Source organism: Nicotiana tabacum, chromosome 2 (assembly GCF_000715075.1).
Source record: "Nicotiana tabacum cultivar K326 chromosome 2, ASM71507v2, whole genome shotgun sequence".
Taxonomy (NCBI): Eukaryota; Viridiplantae; Streptophyta; class Magnoliopsida; order Solanales; family Solanaceae; genus Nicotiana; species Nicotiana tabacum.
Genome location: NC_134081.1, coordinates 95,721,511 through 95,743,221, shown reverse-complemented (window position 1 = coordinate 95,743,221; position 21,711 = coordinate 95,721,511).

Below are 21,711 nucleotides of genomic sequence, written 5' to 3'. Positions count from 1 at the left end.
ATATAGTGCTGTTGACACTATTTAAATCTCGTCTCATCGGTTGTTTTTCATTTATGTTCAGTTCGGCACCTACTGGTGTGTACCGGTAGAAAGCCTGCGTTGCATTTTCCTTTCAGGTGATCTGAAGAAGCGAATTTGTGAGACTGAACTAGGAGTTGTCTCACAGTGCTGTTTCACAAAACATGTAAGAGTATATAAGATGAGCAAACAGTATCGATCTAGCCAATGTAGCGCTGAAAATCAATGTGAAGGTGGGAGGAAGAAACACTGTGCTTTTTTATTCTATATCAAGGCGAATTCCCCTTGTCAGCGACAGTCCTAGCATTAGTTTTTGGTGCAGATGTCACCCACTCTCACCCTGGGGAGGACTCTAGCCCATCTATTGCCGCAGTAGGAAACTTAACCAGCAAAATGAACTCCCCACAGCAAAACTACTGGGGTGAAAACTGAAGTGGCTCCAGTTCAAAGCTTTTCCAAGAGAACATGCAGAGTAATCCAGCTCCAATACATTACAATCAACCATCTCAATATGTTAGAGAACAGAAAGCAGAAGATGGCTACAATTGGAGGAAATATGGGCAGAAGAAATTGAAAGGAAGTGAGAATCCTCAGGATTTCTCATTTCTGTTTAACCATAAATCAAGTAGATATTTCCACGAACCATAACAAGATTCTTTTCTAGACTTTGAAGACAAGTACATTAAAAACATCACTTTCTGTGCCAGTAGCTAAATACATCAGTTAAGCTTTGTCCTTCATGTGCATCTGAGTTGGCTACTTTACAAAAACACTAACGTCAAACATTTCCATATGCATTTCTTATACAAAAACAGCCTGCTTTAAGGCCACAACATCCACATATAGTCATCTGCGTCATATTTGCGCTAATCCGAGCTGTATAACTCAAATGCTGGGGATCCAAGGATAGAAAAGATCTTACCTCGAATATCAGATAGGTCACACTCCCCTAACTTGTTAATTAAAGCACCCATTCCCCTTAATTTATGTACTCAATTTTCAAATTTTCAGTGTCAGAAATTAAACATAGAAAAACAAAAACAAGAGACACTGCATCATTCAAGACAAATCAAAGAATTGCATATTGATTAGTAAAAGAGAAAGGTATACAGTAAGAAGAGGGTATCAGCCACTATGCATATAACAACAACAACAACAACAACCCAGTATAATCTCACTAGTGGGGTCTGCGGAGAGTAGTATGTACGCAGACCTTACCCCTACCTTGGGGTAGAGAGGTTGTTTCCGATAGATCCTCGGCTTCCTCCCTTCAACAACTCCCCACCTTGCTCTTGGGGTGACTCGAATTCACAACCTCTTAGTTGAAAGTGGAGGGTACTCACCACTAGACCAACCCACTGTACATACAAAACAATATTTGAGGGCCTACCCTATACAAAATTCTTTGCTTGTTCGAATCTCATCAGCAAAATTAAAGCGACTCAGATTGGACAGATCAAAACAAATACTAGTATTTCAGTAGTCCACTACGTTATTAGCATGCAACTCCAATAAATGCCTTAGACCATCTCTAAATCGTCCATAAACCTTAGAACGGTGCCTTTCTGCTACAACTATATGATGATTTGTTGTGAACTTAAACTCTGGAAATACCAAACCGTTTTTGCTGAAAAGAGTATCAATCATATTCTTCGAAGCCTCCGGTGTCAGTCGAAATCCATTCCAATGTATATGCGAAGCCCGATAATAACATGCTACAACTCCTTCCTCTCCACACTTCTTATGCGGATCAAAATTAAACGGACCACTGTCAGTACTACCACAACAAACCTTCATCAATGTCTTAGTGATAGGCTATATGTATATCCCTGTTATGTTTTGATGGTCTAACAAACTTACTGTCAAGAACCAGATAAGGAACCTGTTACACATTCTCAAAACCTTAAGATCAAAAGGTTCCAGCTTGGGATATGGTTCAACTCTTCAGAGTCAAAGGAACAACAGAGGGAACACATAGCTACCGTTTCCCGAGAAAACTGCACAAGTCAACTGCCCGAGCTGTAAAGTTGCTGCCTGCACATGCTACAGTGCAAAAACAGTGCTGCAGTCAACTTTATGGGGAGTGCCCTTTACCTAACTTGCTTACATCATTCAAGTGATGTCACAAATGAGTTATTTACATCAAGCAAAGGTAAAACAAAACACTTGCACATTCAAGAATGAAAAGCAGCATTCTCTCAAGTCTGTGTCAATCTTGCAAGTGATTCTCAAGGGCATCAAGAACAAAGAACAACATAACAAAGGACCAGCTTCTTGTATTGAGTCATCATATGTCCTTAGTTGTGTTTCACCTTTGTTAAAGCACTTCAATTGTAATTCCTACTTAGCTTGTTTAGAAGCATTGCGCAGGAAACCCTTTGTAAATCATAAACCATTGTATTTGTGTCTTGGCTAGAGTTAGTCAAGTTGTAAAGTCTTTGTAATAGAGTAATTAGAAAATGGCTTGTAATAGAATATTACAAGCTAGTGAGGGATTAAGAGGTTACTTCCTAGGTTACATAGGTTGTAATCTGAAAATTGCTCAGTAGTGAAGTTGAAATCCTACAAGGGTAGGTCGTGGTTTTTAATCCCGTTGAGCTGGGAATTTTCCACGTAAAATTCCTCTTGTTATTTACTTACTACAATGTGCATGGTTTCTGTGGAAACTTATATGTGTGGGAACTAATAGAGAACCTGGTTCTCTATATAGTTTGGTGGACCCTCGAATTCTATCAATTGGTATCAGAGCGCGTTCTTTCTATCAGGCTAACCCCTAGAAAGGATGCTCATGGCTGATCCACCAAACTTTGAAGAATGTCAATCAACTTATAGACCACCACGATTTAATGGCCAATACTATAGATGGTGGAAGACAAGGATGCATGATTTTATCATGGCTGAAGATTCATAGCTCTGGGATGTTATCTGCGATGGTCCCTTCGTTCCTATGAGAACCATTGGAGAACCAGAAGTGACAGTTCCCAAGTCTAGGCGTGTCAATCTGCCAAGGAGATCTGGGAGGCACTCCAAATAGCACACGAAGGGACAACTCAAGTCAAGCAGTCGAAGATTGATATGCTAACCACTGAGTATGAACTCTTCAGGATGAAAGATGATGAGTCCATTCAGTACATGCACACTCGCTTCACCTCTATCATCAATGAGCTCTATTCCCTAGGAGAAATCATTCCAAGGAACAAACTTGTCAGGAAAATACTTAGTATATTACCTGGTTCCTGGGAAAGCAAAGTAAATTCTATCACGGAGGCAAAGGATCTACAAAAGCTAACCATTGATGAACTCATTGGTAATTTGAAAACTTATGAAATTAAGAAGAAAAAGGATCATGAGATAAGAGAACCCAAAAGGGAGAAGAACCTGGTCCTTAAGACAGACAATAATGAATCAAGTGGTGAGGATGCTGATATGGCTTATTTGACAAAGAGATTTTAGAAAATGGTCCGCAAAAATAGAGGTATTCCGAAGAAGGGCAGCTCCAGCAAGCCAAGAGGATAGGACATATGTCATAAGTGCGGGAAGCCAGGGCACTTCATCAAGGATTACCCTCTCCTCAAGTAAGACCAGTACAAGCACAACATAGACAAAGCAGCCAAGAAGAACCCGATCCCTAACAAAAGATTTAAAAGAAAAGAAATTGTTGATAATATTGTGAAACAATCTCTTGCTGCATGGGGAGACTCTTCTAGCGAATCTGGAGAAGATGATGCACAAGGTGACACCTCCATGATGGTAGTAGAAAGTGAAGGAGTTGCTTATGATTCCATTTTTGCCCTGATGGCAAAATCTGATGATTATGAAGACAATGATGATGATGTGGTAAACTTTCTGGACGTTCAAAGAAATTTGAAGTCTTACTCTCAAAAAAAGCTTATATATTTGGCTAATATTTTAATTGATCCTTATCACAGTCTCATTAGTGATAGAAATGTGCTAACCACGGAACTAGGAGAAATAGAACACGGGAGAGATGATCTAGTGGTGGTTGTGGTTGATCTAAGAGAGACCATTGAGAGTATAAAAAGGGAAAAGGATATTTTGACTGAGAGAAGTGCAAACATAGAGCATGAGAGATATGACCTATTAGTAGTAGTTGTAGACCTAAAGGAAACAATTGAGAAACTCAGAAGGGAAAGTAGGCCTATGAACACCCAAAAGGGAAAGGAAGTTGCAAGTAAGGCACACCTTATGCTTGAAGATGAGATAAAATAAGTGAAATCTAGTCTGTGTGCCGAACTTGAGAGAAACAAACAACTTCAGGAAGATCTAGGCGGTGTTAAGAATGATCTAGAAAAATCACTCAAGTGAACCTGGTCCTCTGATGCTATCATTGCCTTGTATAAAAACAATGGGGGTAAAAGGCAAGTGATAGGGTTCCAAAGGGAAAAGACTCCTTACAACCCTCATAGAAAGTATGTTACTGTACCTGATAACTGGCTTTGCACTCACTGTGGTAATACTGGGCACTTTAAGAAAACTTGTAAGGCCAAGTTTCAGTCTCAACAGAAAAATAAAGTTTTTGCTAAAAAGGTAACTACTGTTAGAGAACGTGGTCCCTCATATAAAAGATGCATGATGCCTGCTTGGACAAAAAAGGTCCTGATTCATCCCTTTCTCAATTACAAGGGACCCAAACTTGTTTGGGTTCCTAAGTCTAATCCTTGATTTCCTTTTCTAGGGAGCAGTGAAAGGGAGCAGCCAATAATGGTACATGGATAGTTGTTACTCGAAGCACATAAGTGGGAGCACAAATGATTTACTTTCACTCAAAGACCTGCAAGGATGGAGTGTATCCTTTGGAAACGGCAAAAAAGGATACATTCTGGGAATTGGAAGAATTGGGAAGTTTCTTTCTCACTCAATTGAAAATGGGTACTACGTGAATGGGTGGAAGTACAACCTGTTAAGTGTCTCCCAAATCTGTGACAAGGGAAACAAGACTGGTGATCTCAGCTGTCTAAGTGTTATTGATAATGATGCTGAACTATGGCACAGAAGGCTGGGTCATGCAAGTTTCACGTTGCTGAACAAGTTGGTCAAGAAGGACCCGGTTTGTGGCCTGCCCAACTCAAGCTTCAAGGATCACAAGGTGTGCGATGCAATGTGTTAAGGAATGTATACATGTGATCTTTGATGAATCTCACCACTCATGTGGGAAGGATTCACATGATAAGATTGATCAAGAGGGAGAATAGTCAATTGTCCCTAGTGAAGTCATTGACATGGCAAATGGAAAAACTGACATGATGAGTCACGTCAAGGATTCAAATGACAATGGCACATCTGAATCTCCAGCTAACATAGAGGAACCTGGTTCCTCAATCACAACAACTGAAGCTGAAAACATAGTTGCTAATGCAGATCAAGGGACCCCACATGTAGAGAGAGAATCACATTCAGAAATACCTGGACCTTCCCACAACAAGGTTCGGGTGTCTAACTGGAAACACAAAAGTTCACATCCTCTGGAAAATGTGATCACTCCTCTTGATTCATGAATTCAAACCAGATCAAAGGCAAGGTTTGTAGTTCAAGGGTACAATCAGGAAGAAGGGATTGACTATGATGAAACATTTACCCCAGTTTCACGAATGGAGGCAATCAGAATCCCCATTACCTTTGCGTCTCATATGAAATTCAAATTGTTTCAAATGGATGTCAAAAGTGAATTTCTGAATGGCTTTCTAAAATAAGAAGTTTATGTCATGCAACCTCCTGGATTTGAGAGTCACGAGTATCCTGAGTATGTGTTCAAATTGGACAAGGCATTGTATGGGCTAACGCAGGCTCCCCGGGCTTGGTATGAAAGGTTGTCAAAGTTCCTTCTAGAAAATGGCTTTACAAGAGGGGAAATTGACAACACTCTTTTTCTGAAGAAACGAGGGAGGAACCTACTCATTGTTCAAGTATATGTTGATGATATCTTTTTCGGAGCCACAACCGACTTTCTTTGTGAAGAGTTTGCAAAACTCACGAGGAGTGAGTTCGAGATAAGTATGATGGAAGAATTAAATTTCTTTTTGGGATTTCAAGTGAGGTAATCTCAAAAGGTGACATTGATAAGTCAGCAGAAGTACATCAAGGAGCTGCTGAAAAAGGTTTGATATAGAAGCATCCAAAGTTATTGACACACCTATTGCCACAACTACTTGTCTAGACATGGATGAACCTGGTTCCCATGTAAATCAGACCATGTATAGAGGGATCATAGGATCACTTTTGTATCTCACAACAAGCAGACCAGATATCATTTTCAGTATGGGACTGTGTGCCAGGTTTCAGTCTAATCCCAAGAAATCTCATCTGAAGGCTGCCAAAAGAATCCTAAGGTATCTCAAAGGAACGCAGGACCTAGTTCTCTACTATCCCTCAGGAGATAACCTTGACTTAATAGGGTATGTTAATGTTGACTATGCTGCTTATCTGGTGGATAGGAAAAGTACTTTTAGTATGGCACATTTTCTGGGTTCGTGTCTAATCTTACGGGGCACAAGAAAAACAAAACTCAGTGGACCTTTCAACTGCTGAAGCTGAGTATGTGGCAACTGCCTCTTGCTATGATCCACTGCTGTGGATCAAGCAGCCACTAGAAAGGTTCGAGACAATGTTGAGAAAGGGCTCATCTGCATGAAGTTTTGCAGCATAGAAGATCAAATTACAGATATCTTCACCAAAGCACTGAGCAGAGAGAACTTTGAAAAGAATCGCTTGGCACTAGGGTTGATGAAGTCTAGCCAGGGACCTGGTCCCACGATGATTGGCTATGAAAGAAGTGTATAGGTAAAATTGCTAAAAAGTATTTTCTAGCAAAGTCTAACTCATCTCTATACTGTTACATGTAGATATGAATGGCGATTACAGAGCAGACAAGTAGCTAATGCATTGCACGATTGGTCAAAGGATGAGGCTTACATTTTCAAACTCTGTGAGGGAACCAGGTTCCTTTGACACAGGTTAGTAGCTCCTTTATACTTTCATGCATAATTTTTTAAACGGCTGAAATGGTGCCACGTCATTATATTGTCAATTTCTTTTTGCTTCTTGAATCAAAGTGTCTCACCCTTTATAAAGCGACCCGAATACCCAAAATTGATACCCCAACCGGTCTATATCTCCTCTCAAATAAATCTATTCACAGTCACTTTCAGAACTGTTCATATCACGAATCCAAAATTCCCCTTTTCCCCTTCTTCAAATTCTCTTCTTCAACTAAATACACTCGACCATGTCTGACAATCAGGAAACACAAAATGTTCCAAGTGTCATCCTCACTGTGTCCTCACCTGTTGAAACATCAGTACCGGACAGTACTACTGGGGCACCAACTGAGGGACCTGATCCCTCCACCCAAGAGGAGCCAACCCTTGGTTCCTCTTAAGCAACCCAGGTCAGTACTTATCCTACTTCCTCTTCTCACTTCTACGCTGAGCCTTTGTCCATGGTTGTTCCTGAAATGAGATCGTTATCTGAAGGGGAGAATGAGGACAGTGTAGATGATTATGATAATGTGGCTATTGCTAGTTTTATCAAGGTTAGGAGTAGACATGCCACTACTCAAGTGCCAACTCCTAAGAGACCTATCAATAGGTTGCAGAAGAAGGAAGAATTTGAGTCAGTTTTAAGGAAACGAAGAAGAGGAGATTGGTGAAAGATGGAAAGGTTGTAAATGAGAAGGTAGTGCCTCATGCACTAGTCGTTGATGTTGATGATGAGGTAGAAGAGGAACCTGGTTCCTTGGTTCGTAAGTCTTCAAAGAAACTTACTATTCCAAAGTCCAAAAGGGAGTCATCTGTGAGTGAAATTGACTTGAGCAAGGTTGAGGATGAAAAATCTTGTGAAAAGGTAGTTGAGGAATCTGGGGAACAAGTGATAGAAGAATCAGTTGAAAAAGTGTCTACGAAAAAGGTGTCTGGGAAATCTGCTGAGAAAGGAAAGAGTGCTCGCACATCAGTAAAAAGGAAGGGTGATGCTAGTGAGGAACCTGGTTCCTCCAAAAAGACCAAGATTGATGATACCCAGGATGCTAGCAAGGAAAAATTGAAAAATCAAAAGGTGCTATGGGGCCATACATTTGCCCTTGATATTCTAGATATGGCTGGCATGCGCCAATTGGTGGAGATTTGTGAATTTCAATAGTGGACACACCTGTTCACAGGTGACTGTCCCAAAGTTTATGAGGACGAAGTGCGTAGTCTTTATGCCGACATTTTTACAGTTGAGGATGATCATATTTGTGTGATGGTGAATGGTATTGATCTTGTGATGGACTCTGCTGTACTAGGAACTATCTTGGGAGTGCCTGGTGAGGGTTTGTCTTCTGTTCAGGGAACCTGCTCTTCGAACTTTAGAAATGCTATCTTGAAGGATAAGGCAGTCCAACAAGGGGAACAGGTACATAAGAAGGCCCTCCTTCCAGTGTACCAACTGTTGTTTGAATTGGTGAACAAGGTTTTGCTCCCTCGTATAGAACAAAGGTCCATTATATCTCGGGCAGACTTGGTTCTCATGGAAGCACTAGATAGATACACAACTATCAACATGCCTGGCATCATGATAGAACACATGCAGAAGGTGGCAAAGTTCAAGGATGGTAATCATGGGATGCCTTACGGGTTCCTCCTTACTAAAGATTTTGAGTTCTTCAAAGTCCCTTTGGAAAACTCCAAAGTGGGTACTCATAAGCAAACCTTCTCTAAGACCACCCTCGAGGAATGTGAGTGTATTGATAAGGTTGGAGGGGTTGGCAGCACTTCTACTATCTCCCAGTTGATCAACGCCTAAAATAGTGCCACTGATGAGATAAGGAAGCTGAAGGCAAGGAATTCCATTCTTGAGGGTCAGCTAAGTTAGCTTCAGGAGGCACCTAGTTCTCGCAGCTCTCACAGCACAGAGGTTGCCCGTCTGACCAAAGAAAATGCCGACCTCAGGAAACAAGTTGAGGACCTGAAGGAGAAACTGCTCAATGAGCAGATGTCAGCTAATGCTCGCATGGACATCCTTCTTAAAACCCTTGCCTCTTCATCTAAGCCTTTCCACTCCAGTGCTCCCTAGAACGTGTTCCCTTTCCAGTATCAAATGCTAGTGTCTGTCCTTTGTTTTAGTTCTGATGATGTTTATGATTGGTACTTCTGTTTTTGCTGTTTTTTATTTTGTGGATGTGTTGGTAACAATGGAACTACTCCCTGCTTAATTTCCAAAAATTAATAGAAGTTTCATCCTTTAGCTGTGTACGTCTTGCTCTTTATGCTCTGTTTTTAGTCATGTTGTGTGCACACAAGTGGCATGAGTCAACTCAAGCTAGACTTCTTTCTTTTGTAAGCCTGTTACTAATCTTTTTATGATGCCAAAAGGGGAAAAAATAATTCAGGGGGAACAGGTTGGGTAACTGATTCAGGGGGAACTCAGGAAATGCTGGTTCTTAGGGGGAACATGAATTATAAGTTTGTCATCATCAAAACGGGGGAAATTGATAGGCTATATGTATATCCCTGTTATGTTTTGATGATCTAACAAACTTATTGTCAAGAACCAGATAAGGAACCTGTTACACATTCTCAAGACCTTAAGATCAAAAGGTTCCAACTTGGGATATGGTTCAACTCTTCAGAGTCAAAGGAACAACAGAGGGAATAGATAGCTACCGTTTCCCGAGAAACTACACAAGTCAACTGCCCGAGCTGTAAAGTTGCTGCCTGCACATGCTACAGTGCAGCAGTCAACTTTATGGGGAGTGCTCTTTACCTAACTTGCTTACATCATTCAAGTGATGTCACAAATGAGTTATTTACATCAAGAAAAGGTAAAACAAAACACTTGCACATTCAAGAATGAAAAGCAACATTCTCTCAAGTCTGTGTCAATCTTGCAAGTGATTCTCAAGGGCATCAAGAACAAAGAACAACATAACAAAGGACCAGCTTCTTGTATTGGGTCATCACATGTCCTTAGTTGTGTTGCACCTTTGTTAAAGCACTTCAATTGTAATTCCTACTTATCTTGTTTAGAAACATTGCGTAGGAAACCCTTTGTAAATCATAAACCCTTGTGTTTCTGTCTTGGCTAGAGTTAGTCGAGCTGTAAAGTCTTTGTAATAGAGTTATTACAAAATGACTTGTAATAGTGTTTTACAAGATAGTGAGGGATTAAGAGGTTAATTCATAGGTTACATAGGTTGTAATATGAAAGTTGCTCAGTAGTGAAGTTGAAATCCTACAAGGGTAGGTCATGGTTTTTAATCCGGTTGAGCTAGAAATTTTCCACGTAAAATTCCTCCTGTCATTATTTACTATAGTGTGCGTGGTTTCTGTAGGAACTTATATCTTTGGGAACTAATAGAGAACCTAGTTCTCTATATAATTTGGTGGACCCTTGAATTCTATCACTTAGTCTTAAATCCCAAGAATGCATGATTGCGTAGAATTGCCATAAACGCCTTGAAATAATCTGCATATATGATCTCAACTTCAGGGTACTTCAATCGTAGCTCCTCCAACGCTTGCCATAGATGATCATTGTGCAATGTTGCAAACAAATTTAGTCCTTTGTGACATTGAATTTTCCTGCTATTATCGGGAAACATCGTTTGAAAACCTAGAAGGCAACCAATTGGAATAATTCTAGAAACCACAAAGTGTTTGGCCTCTGCATCTTTGATCAGTTGTTCGATAGAACTCTTGATTGTCTCCACAACATCACGGACAAGTTTGGACACTTCAGAAATAGATTTTGTATGCAAAAGAGAGTACATGTAATCATTAAAACCAGGCTGAACCATAAACACGATAGCTTTCTGAAGAACCTGCGAGAGATGAGACTGCTGAGGCGCTTGGGATGCCATTCTTTATGAAGGAAAAGGGACTCATAACTGTTGCTGCAGGTGTCATGAAACTAATACCGGACTCAAACTCAACACCTTCTTCGGTGTAATGTTGTAGAGAAGGCAGACCAAGCACAATGGCTAAATGATCAGAAGTAGAAGCAGAATCACTGTCTCCGAGGCTGTAAATGGAATAAAACGGGGAAGTTTCAGCCTGCGCGAAAAAGAAAGAGGAGATCACTAATAGAAAGATGAAGAAACAATGGTTGGTAAGGGAAGCCATTGAAAGAGAAGAAACAACGATCAGGGAATTAAAGGAGGTAGGGGAAAACTTAGTTTAGGTTAGTGGTAGTATTTATATATGTCCTTCATCCGTAGAGTTTAAGCAATGTTACAGAAACCTAGTAGTAATAGGAAAAGTTCTGACTGCGGCAGATCTCCATATATTCTTTATGTTTTACTTTTGCTTCAAGTTTCTATTAGAGAAACGCTTGAATTTGCTTGATTAAAAAGGCCTACTATTTAGGTAGGAAGGTTGATGTTTCCATATTCAATTTTGACGCAGAATTTAAAACTATAAGGTAACTTTATTAAATGCCAAGAATTAGGAACTGAATGGATTTCATTTAGGGAAACTTTCATAAGTATCATATTTTTAAATAATAGTATACACAGAATCCTAACATCATTAAGTATATATCAAATGAGGCAGTGTATTATTTACATTTGTAGATACCTAAAAGAATTTGGCATCTTCTTGATGTCCGAGAATGTCGCAATTTCATCCCAAAAATCTCTCCTAAAAAGTTAGGACTTCACTTTTATCTCCTTAATTCTTGCCATCATCTGCTAAATACATTCATTGCCAACACATCATTCCCTTCCCGCCCATAAATCATGTTTAACTTCTCCTATATTCTTTTCCAATAGCCTCTTAATAAAATGTACAAAATATATTAAGTATATTATACATATATATCTGTCTATTATATGTTCATATATGCATCCATATCTTCCATTTTCACACCCAAACTCAGACACCAAGTATTATACCTGTCACGACCCAAAATATTCGAAAGGTCGTGATGGCGCCGGACACTATTGTCAGGCAAGCCAACACCAATAATTAGTAAATTCTCATTTTAAAATTTTTGAAATCACAGTTATTCCCCTCAATTAAATAGCAGAAGATGTAGTTTACAAAATACGTAATAATATCTTTAAAAATTTCTAATACAGTGCAACCCATAATCATCCCAAAATCCGGTGTCACAAGTGCATGAGCATTTACTAAGAATGTAAAATAAAATACAATAGTTGTTCGGAATACAATTGGACAGAAAAATGTAAGTACTCTGAAGGAGACTCTATTGACTGCGGAGCGTCGTATAGAATGCAGCTCACCTAAGTCCCCTCCATAATCACGCCCCTGCGCCCACGAGGCCGCTAAACATAGGTGTACCTGCACAAAAATGTGCAGCAAGTGTATCATGAGTACGTAAATCAACGCGTACCCAGTAAGTATCCCACCTAACCTCGAAGAAGTAGTGACGAGGGGTTGACTCAGACACTTACTATAGGCTATAATCAATATACCAATGATATGATAAATTATGAATTTTTATGAGACAACGGTAAACACAATAACATGAGACAAGTAAATAATTCTCTTGTTAATAGGGGATTTCCAAATTTATCTTCATCTTTTAATAATTTAAATCTCCGGCCAATGAGGCCATATCAATTATCAATAATTCCCCAAACAATCAATTAAGTCATGAGCAAATCATGCCGAGGTCGTATGGCCCGATCCAACAAATATTTTAACTGTGCACTGCCAGAGGGTCTAATGGTGCGAACCATACATGAATCTATTTACTACCGAGGCGCTCGACCGGATCCACAAATAACAATTATTTTCAAGAAAATACAAGTTTCTCATTTACAGTCAAGTATCTCATACAAACCTTCAAGTGAGTGAATTTAACCTTATACAATTCTTTTATCAATTTCTATCATGACTAAGTGATTATATTAGCAACTAAGTGAACAAACATTCCAAGTATAGCATGATACGGGTCCTAAGCTACCCGTACAATATCATAATAGGTACAAACATTTATTTAATTCACCTATGGGGTTAATTCCCTCTTACAAGGTTAGAAAGGAGACTTATCTCTCTCCAAAGTTTCATAACCGGCTCCCAAGCCATTCAATCAACTCAAATCGATGCCCAATGCTCCAAAATTAGTCAATAAATGAGCAAATCCACAAATATATATTCTAATACTCATTATAATCCTATTTACAATAATTCCCAATTCCGTTCGAAAAGTCGATAAAATCACCTTGGGCCCACGTGCCCGGATTCCGAAACTTTTCGAAGAAAATCATTACCCATAACTTTAAGAACTCAAATATATGATTTATTCCCAATTCCATACCCAAATTCGTGGTCAAAATCCAAAATATCAAATTTTAGGTTTTTCTACCAAAACCCCCCCACAATTTATACTATTTTCATGTTTGAATCCACATAAAAATCATGTATTTGACTCAAAATAGGTGGGAGTTACTTACCTCATAATAGATGATGAAATCCCCTCTTCAAAAGCTCCAAAATCGCCCAATCAAAATGAAAAAATGGGTGAAACAAACCCAAACCCCGCTTAAAAGCATTCTGCCCAGCCCGACCTTTGCACCTGCGGTCCAATAGCCGCTCATGCGGCTCCGCAGGTGCGATCCAAATTCTGCTCCTTCGGTCCTCACTGTCCATCCAAGACCTCGCACCTGCGGAAGTTCTTCGCTTCTACGAGCATCGTAGGTGCGATCTGCTATGCGCATCTGCACAATTTACGCACCAGCGATAGCTGCCTCGCATCTGCGCACACGCAGGTGCGCTTCTCCACTCCCTTCTGCGGCTCCCCCAGCTCCAGTCCCTTCTCGCTTTTGCGAGCGATTCGCCGCACCCACGATCTCGCACCTGCAGCCAAAGTCACGCAGGTGCGATTACAGCAGAAGCATTAAGCTTCAGAAATTCTTAAGTCCAAAAATCGATCTGTTAACCTTACGGAATCCACCCTAGGCCCTCGGGACCTCAACCAAATATACCAACACGTCCCAAAACACGTTACGAACTTAGTCGAGCCTTCAAATCACATCAAACAATGGCGAATTCATGAATCGCACCCCATTCCAAGCTTAATAAAGTTTAGAATTTCAACTTCTACATTTGATGCTGAAACCTATCAAATCACGTCCGATTGACCTCAAATTTTGCACACAAGTCATAATTAACATTACGGACCTAATCCAACTTCCGGAATTAGAATCCGACCCCGATATCAAAAAATTCACTCCCAGTCAAACTTCTCGAAATTATCCAAATTTCCAACTTTTGCCAAATGATCACAAAAAGACCTACGGACCTCCAAATGCACTTCCGGACGCGCTCCCGATATCAGAATCACCATACAGAGCTATTCCCAGACTTAAAAATCCCAAACGGATATTGATAACATTGAAATGCACTTCAACTTAAATTAATGAAATTCTTCCAAAATGCTAACTTCCGCAATAGGTGCCAAAATACTCCCGGGGAATCCAAAACCCAATCCGAACATACGCCCATGTCCGAAATCATCATACAAACCTGCTGGAACCTTCAAATCCCGATTCCCAGGCCGTTTACTCTAAAATCCAATCTTAGTCAATTCTTCCTACTTAAAGCTTCCGAAATGAGAATTTTCTTTCCAAATCAACTCTGAACTTCCGAAATTTCAATCCCGACCACGCGTACAAGTCATAATACCTGAAGTGAAGATGTTCATGGCCTCAAACCGCCGAACGATGCGCTAGAGCTCAAAACGGCCGGTCGGGTCGTTACAATACCTAACCCCAAGTAAATGTTAATCAAGTTGTAGATAAAGTGCATACCATTTTTATATCTTCCATTTCACACCCAATCTCGACACACCCAAGCAAATGTTAATCAATTGGCAAATAAAGTGCATACCAATTTTATACCTAAACACAATTAAGTAAACAAAATATCCATGTATTTTTAAGACGAAGTACATACCATTTTTATACCTAAACACAATTAAAATCCATGGTATATTTTGGTTATCTGATTGTGTTTAGGTATAAAACTTTTATGTACTTTGTCTTCAAAATATCCATTAGTATAATTTTAGTATGATTCGATTCACTCTTCATAGGACCATAGATAACTTCCACGAGTTTTTCAATATAATTTAGTATAATTTATTATATTCAAGTATAATTTTCGTATAATTTATTATATTCACAATATACCTTCAATATAATTTATTATATTCACAATATAATTTATTATATTCACAATATAATTTTTATAAAATTTATGATCCATAGTAAAATTTTAATATAATTTTTATATCCAGTGTACAATTTCAAATATGATTCAATTAAATAAACTCCTCAAAGATTTCAATTGTATAATTTGAGTGTAATTTAATTATATTCACAATATAATATTAATATAATTTATTATATCACATTAATTATTCTAATTATGATTTTTGAAAGATTCTAAAAGTCTTTACTCATTAATAAGGATAAAAATAGATTTCGTGATTGGTGCTTTGTCTCATTAATACTATGCATAATCTTTAATTCATGCTAGTATTGTAAAAAAATGTTGTTTATGCAATAAACAGAAACTAATGTTCTTTGTTTAAGTATATTTTAAAAAGGGGATTAGGCGTGTAAACATCTCTTCATTTATGTTAATGGGTGTATCGAAATGTTAGTAGTATATTTTTAGTTTCGTCTCTAATAGGAATAATAATTTATTGAAACATTGGCTTAAGAAATGAAGTTTTATATATGTATCCCTTGGTGCATAATGATATATCATTAAAAAGGAGTTTAATCTTCGAGAAGTTTAAGCAAAGGGAGATTTACATTTCAAAGTCGAGTTATGAGGAGACTTTTGTAATTAGAGAAAACTTAAAGAAAGGTCTTAAATTTTTATCTTTTTAATTTAATTAATAAACATTATGTTGCATGTTTAGCGATTATTATAAAATTTAAATGTAGAGTGAGTTCATTCTATATCAAAGCTTTTTATAGAGCAAATATTCCTCTACTATGTTTCAGTTGATAGCTTAGAGCAAGAGAGTCATTACCTTTTCATTGCAGTTGTTGAGTACTGTTCTCTGAAAGCATTCTGCTAAACAAAAGAAACGATGGACTTCTGTTAATCAAGTAACAAGCTGTGCGAGCTGATTCACCCCAAAATGACTTAGGTAGTTTTGCAATTTTGAGCATACTTCTCACTTTTTTGACAATGGTAAGATTCATCCTTTCAGCTACACCATTGTGTTGTGGAGTTCCAGGAACTGTCTGATTCCATGGCTTGAGCAGTAGTCTTCAAACTCCTTTGATGAAGTATACTCTCCTCCATTGTCTGTCCTGAGACGCTTTAATTTTTGACTTGTCTCTCTTTCCACCAGAGCATAGAATTTCTGAAATAATTGAAATACCTGGTCTTTGGTTCTCAAGAAATAAACCCATAATTTTCGTGAAGCATCATCCATAAATGTGAGAAAATATTTGTTACCTCCCATTGATTCTTCATCCATTGGACCACAAACATCTGAATATACTAAATCAAGTATATTCGATTTTCTTCCATGAGTTGCTTGAAACGATACCCTGTGTTGTTTTCCAAATAAACAATAATCACAAGAATTCACAGTTGTACCTTTTGCAAATGAGATGAGTGACTTTTTGGATAGATCTCCAGTCCCTTCTCACTCATATGGCCCAATCTCCGGTGCCATAAATCTGCAGGCGAATCATCTACAGCCGCATGTAATCCATCTTTACATATCTCAGCGGTTGTCTTGTACAATGTGTAGGGAGCAACTCCTTTAGAAATTACCAATGATCCCTTGGTAAGTCTCCACTTCCTATTGGCGAAGTGATTCTCGTACCCGTCTCGATCTAGAGCGATCCCTGAAATCAAATTCATTCGCAGATCTGGTACGTGCCGCACATCTTTTAAAACTAATGTGCATCCGATATTTGTCTTGATACAAATGTCGCCAATCCCCACAATCTTTGAGTGACCGGTATTTCCCATCTTGACCATTCCAAAGTCTCCTACTTTGTACCTACAGAAGAATTCTCTTACCGGTATGGCATGGTAGGAAGCTGCTGTGTCAACCACCCATTCTGACTCTAGGCTTGCTAAGTACATACATTCCTCCTCCTCGTGAATGAAGAGAACCTCCGAATCATCGTTGTGCACTGCAGCAGTTGTGTTTTCATCATTCTTCTGGAAGAAAGTGTTTGGCCTCTGCATCTTTGATCAGTTGTTCGATAGAACTCTTGATTGTCTCCGCAACATCAGGGACAAGCTTGGACACTTCGAAAATAGATTTTGTATGCAAAAGAGAGTGCTTGTAATCATTAAAACCGGGCTGATCCATAAAGACGATAACTTTCTGAAGAACCTTGTTCCTGCCGCAGTCATGAAAAGAGAAGCAATCCTTATAGAGGAGTTTCATAAAGGCAGAAATTTGCAAGTGATGAGACTGCTGAGGCGCTGGGATGTCATTCTTTATGAAGGAAAAGGGACTCATAACTGTTGCTCCAGGCGCCATGAAACTAATACTGGACTCAAACTCAACGCCTTCTTCGGTGTAATTTTGTAGAGAAGGCAGACCAAGCACAGTAATATTTCACTTAAACTCCCCAAATATTTCAATTGTATAACTTCAGTATATTTTATTATATTCACAATATAATTTATTATATCCACATTAATTATTCTAATTATGATTTTTGAAAGATTCTAAATGTCTTTACTCATTAATAAGGATAAAAATAGATTTCGTGATTGGTGCTTTGTCTCATTAATGCTATGCATAATCCTTAATTCATGCTAGTATTGTAAAGGAGGGAGTGTTTTAAGGGTAAATCGTTTTTCATGATATTTTTATGATAGCAAATTGACAATTAAAAAGTAGAGAGCCTTTTTTTTTTTATGATTCTAACACATTTTGTTAATGTAATCCATTAATAAGCCATTAAACTGGCAATATGCTAATGAATCAATCGTAAATGCATTGTCGTCCTCTAAACATATCTGTTAGATATCCTACATTAATTCACATTTACACAACTTTGTCTATTTTAAGTTTATATATCTTTCTACAAATACATTCTGCTTGTTATATTTAAAATATTTAATCTTTTCAGTCGTTAATTAATGCATATTTTGCTCATTCAATTCTGATTAAGGCAATGGTTAGATTAATGGCAATCTACTGCATATATTATTTCCACGTGGCAAGGATATCACAGATGTCTCTTGGTATCAAGTAGACTTATTAATTGGTAAAACATTCACAAACGTATACCTCATGGTAAGAAATTCAGTCTTCTAATTTTGTATATAGAGTAAAAGATTAATCGATCTTAAACTACTTAAATATTAGGACTTCTTATCTAGTCAATAAGGAAAAATTTAATAATAAATTTTTGGTTGATATTTAATTCCTAAATATTAGGAAAATAACTTAAATTACTTTTTTGTCCCACATAAAAATTATTTTTAAAGGGTAAAAAAAAGCGAACAACATTTCGCTAAGGGTTTTCGTACTTTTAATATAGTATAGATAATTCAGTTGGTGATCTCATATTCCATAACTAGCCGTCTAAATCATGAACAAAAATTTATTATTAAACATCATCCATATCCTACTAAAAAGTTGAAAATTTATTTTTCCTTCATTTTTCCATGCTCGTCAACTTTCCTGTAAGCCCTTTGAGTATCAAAATTAGAAAGTATGATGGTGTTAACATTTGTATTTAGGTCCTTTTGGTTGTCTGGTAAGCAAAGTTGTCCAATATTAATGCTCAAATTTGGATTCCTGACCCAGAAATTTCTTTGTTTATTTATCATTATCATTTTTTATCATCTGTTACGTTCTCTTCCCCCCTCTAATCTTTCTAGTTCCTTCTTATACAATCATATGATGAAGTCTCATCAAATGTGTGCATTTAGAGAAAATGAGGATATTGCTAAATTTTTACGTACTTTATTCCTTGTGATTTTCGACCAAACACATTAATCTCTTCAATTAATGAGAGCGTAAGCCCTGGCTGGGCGCGAGCACCATTTCACCTATGGCCATGTGAGGCAAGGTCTAGGGCGAGCTCCTCCTTGCCTGATTTTTTATTTCGTGCTCTTTTCTACTATTTTTAAGATCATGTTGTGCAACTTTCATTCCTCTTCACATTCCCATAGTCTTACATGTTGGGAATAAACCCCCCTACAGAAATAATATTCACAGTAATAAAAACGGAATAATAACGTAGCACCAAGATACGGTAATTAGAAAGAATAAAAGAGTGATAATGAGACCAAGATTTTTACATGGAAAGCCCTTTTGAATAAGGGAAAAACCACGGCCCCGAGACGAGCAACTGATAGCACTATAGCAAGGAATTTTACACTTTGTAGGTACGAGTAAAATACTCCAAAGATCACTACAACACTCAAAAGAAATAACCCTCTTTTGATATTCTCACCTCACTACAATATCACTCACTCTCTATTTTTCTCACAGATTATTTTCTTATATCTTATCTGAGAAACCTAACTCTTTCTTTCTCTCTTTGTTTTGTGTATCTTCAACTGAATCAGGAGCTATCTATTTATAGACGTCCAATTCTCCTTGCTTGCATCATGGATGACATTATCATAATATAAATGTCAAACTTTCACCTAGTGAAAGCAATGTAAAATCTGCCAACCCAAATCACATTTCCTGTAGATTTGGCAGCATGGTACTTTATGTCAAAGAAAGTTTGTCTTCCTTTCACGTTCATGGTATGTACCCCACAATCTCCCCCTCCAGTCCCATGCACCTGAAGGAGGTATCTCCAGTTTTTCATATAGAGTTTATGCCAACAAGTTCTTTGCATAGCTCGAACTTGTCTCTTAGAACCACCTTAGTCAGCATATCCGAAGGATTCTCGCTTGCATGGATCTTCTTGACCTGTATAGATCCATCATTTATTTTTTATCTAATCCAGTGATATCTCACGTCGATATACTTCGTCCTTGCATGATACATGGTATTTTTTCTCAGGTCTATTGTATTTTGACTGTCACAATAGACGACATACTCATTTTGATATAGTCTAAGCTCTCGAAGGAACCGTTTCAGCCAAACCATCTCCTTGCCAGCATCAGTAGTGGCAATATACTCTTCTTCAGTTGTAGAGAGTGAAACACACTTTTGTAATTTTGACTGCCATGATATAGCTCCCCCTGAAAATGTGAACAGGTATCCTGTAATAGATTTAAGATTATCAAGATCACCTATCATATCAGAATCCGTGTAGCCCTTCAAGATTGGATCAGATCCTCCAAAACACAAGCAATCTCCTACAGTACCTCTTAGGTACCTGAGTATCCACCTGACTGCTTCCCACTATTCCTTTCCAGGATTTTTAAGGAATCTGCTAACAACACCAACTGCATGAGCAATATTAGGTCTGGTGCATATAATTGCATACATCAAGCTTCCGATTGCTGAAGAATAAGGAATTCTAGCCATGTTCCCTTTCTCCTCCACTGTTGTAGGACACATCTTTTTGCTCAACTTTAGATGACTAGCAAGAGGTATGCTGACTGGCTTAGCATTCTTCATGTTGAAGCGTTCCAGGACACATTTAATGTACTTCTCCCGAGACAGCCACAACTTTCTTCATGTTCGCTCTCGAACTATGTTCATACCCAGAATTTGTTGTGCTAGGCCCAAGTCCTTCATAACAAATGACTTGGACATATCTTCCTTCAACTTTGCGATCAACCCCTTGTTTTTTCCTACAATTAACATGTCATCCACATACAATAACAAAATAATAAAGTTGTTGTCAGAAAACCTTTTGAAGTATACACATGGATCAGAATATGTCTTTGTGTAAGTTTGACTTTTCATGAATGAGTCAAACTTCTTGTACCACTGCCTTGGTGCCTGTTTCAACCCATAAAAACTCTTATTTAGTTTGCACACCATGTGTTTCCTTTCAGCTACTTCAAATCCTTCTGGCTGCTCCATATAGATATCCTCTTCCAAATCTCTGTGAAGAAATGCAGTTTTCACGTCCAACTGCTCCACTTCAAGATCTAGGCTAGCTGCTAAACTCAAAATTGTTCGAATAGAAGCCATTTTGACAACAGGTGAGAAATGTTTTTCAAAATCAATACCTTTCTTCTGCTCGAAGCATTTTACTACCAATCGAGCTTTGTATCGGACAAGCTTGCCATTTCCATCTTTCTTGAGTTTAAAGACCCATTTGTATTTGAGTGGTCTTTTACCCTTTGGAAGTTCAACCAGCTTGTACGTGCAATTTTTCTGTAGAGATTCCATCTCTTCTTGCATGGCTTTCATCCACTGGTTCTTTTCTGGATGAGACAACACCTACTTAAGACTTTTTGGCTCCCCTTCATCACTGATAAGGACATACTCAGTGGAAGGGTACCTACATGACTCTACCCTTGGCCTCTCTGATCTCCTCAGAGGTTGAGGTTGTTCTTCTTCCTGAGTGGGGTGCTCCACTTGCTCGACACCATCATCATGTTGCCCCCCCTGCTCAATAACCTCACCAGGTTGCCCCCCCTGTTTGGCAACCTCGTCGGTCCTACTTTCTGTACTTGTGGGATTGTTAGAAGTAGAAGGAATAGTAACAAGGTTAGGAATTATACCATTCTTGGCCGTCTGTAGCATATCATCAGCAGTTCCAACTTCACTTTCTCGGAAGACCACATCTCTGCTTATGATGACCTTCTTCTT